The 1,611-nt window shown below is 34.7% G+C and overlaps 1 long non-coding RNA gene across 1 annotated transcript; it reads left to right on the forward strand.

Moving 5' to 3' along the window:
* Positions 1-243: 243 nt before the first annotated feature.
* LOC135934502 (uncharacterized) lies at positions 244-1,292 on the forward strand. Its single transcript, XR_010574121.1, has 6 exons — positions 244-283; positions 335-515; positions 566-624; positions 682-837; positions 901-1,015; positions 1,068-1,292. It is a non-coding gene; the product is annotated as an uncharacterized LOC135934502 (long non-coding RNA).
* The last annotated feature ends 319 nt before the right edge of the window (positions 1,293-1,611 follow it).

Raw genomic sequence — 1,611 nt, forward strand, 5'->3', positions numbered from 1 at the left:
CGCCGTTTCATACTAGACGGGAGACTGAAGATTGGAAATACTGCAACCGAATCGAAAAAACTAATTCTTAAATCGATTTAAAACCAAATAAATATTCATGTTTTGCAAAATTCAACTAAAAAGTCGGTATAAAAATGCTTTAGCTGTGGGGTTTCAAAGCAAAACGCATCCGAAAAAATGAGAGCGGATGTGACATGTGTGACGCACACTGGATGCAGCGACCAAATTTCGGAAGTGACAAACAGAGATGTGAAGCAGCATCATGTGGATGTTACTACTGCTGGTGAGTTGGAAAACCATTGCTCAAAAACAATTTAATCTTCCTATTTTGTAGATTATTAGTGCGTCAAATGCCTCTACGAGAAAGGATAAAATCTTTCAATTAATTATCAAACTGCAAAATTTGACCGGAAGACTTGATTGGCCTGAATTAAATACTATAAAACCGATAACAGCAAAAACCAATCCTCCTGGATATGTGAATTTTGCAAAACCCGTAACCTTTTCTAACTCTGGTTTGTATAGAAAATAATTTCCTTGGTTTTTATATAATTCTGTTTAAAAGATGAAACTAAAAAATACTGCAGTGAAGCTGTTTGCCCGCAAGTTTCCTGTCCATTGACGGTAACAAATTTAATAATTAATATTTCTACTTGATAATTTAAATTTTTATAACTGCAGAATGTTGTCAATTTTGGAAAACTTAGAAAATCGGGCGAGTTATATTTTTTAAACCAGATGAATATTCTTTAAAAATGCTGCATTCCCTTAGTTCCGGTTCCAAAAATCTACAGCATGCGAAACCGCACCATTAAGTCGTTTCTCGCCTTGAACAAAGTATTGAAATTATTTATTTTTCTCTCTTTTTTTATTCCGCGCATTAAATCTTAAAATTGTCAGTTTGATTTCAACTCGGCCATGACTTTTATTTGCTGCACGTACAATTCGACATTGTTAGGATTCAACTCACCCGAACTTCTGACCATTTTCGTAGACACGCTGAAAGCTGAAAAAAGTGAATTAAATTTCTAGAAAACAAAATAAAATTTAATAAATTTAAAATCTAGAATCAAAAGGCGTATGTTGGACGAGTGGAATTTACTCCAAGGAGTGCGACGCGTATGTCTGGTGTCCGGATATGGAGATCATTGGCGAGAAACCCCTGATGAAGTGGAGGAAAGGCTTTCCAAATCGGTTATTTGGTGATTGCCTCGCCGTGCAGACCGGACAGGACAATCCAGACGATAACGGACTTTTCAACCAAAACTGCAACACGATAAATTTCCACGTTTGCTACGTATTCGAATTTGAAATATAAATTTAATGCGGAATATTAATTTAAAAAAATTTCAGGGCTCTCCCGAGGTTATTGGAGACTGAAGAGAAGAAAAATGATAAAATCATTTCGTGTTTCTATAATTTAAAGGGTATTTTGTTTTAGATTAAAAATTGAAATAAACCCAACAAGAAATAAGTTGAAATTCAGTGCATTTTAATCAATCAGTTCAACCCGTGTTATTAATCTGTTTCCAATTTTACAAATAAATGTTGCAGGGACTTACGACCAGACCCGTTCCCTATCTCTAAATAGAAAAAAACCATCAAAGTTGA

This window comes from Cloeon dipterum, chromosome 1 (assembly GCF_949628265.1).
Source record: "Cloeon dipterum chromosome 1, ieCloDipt1.1, whole genome shotgun sequence".
Taxonomy (NCBI): Eukaryota; Metazoa; Arthropoda; class Insecta; order Ephemeroptera; family Baetidae; genus Cloeon; species Cloeon dipterum.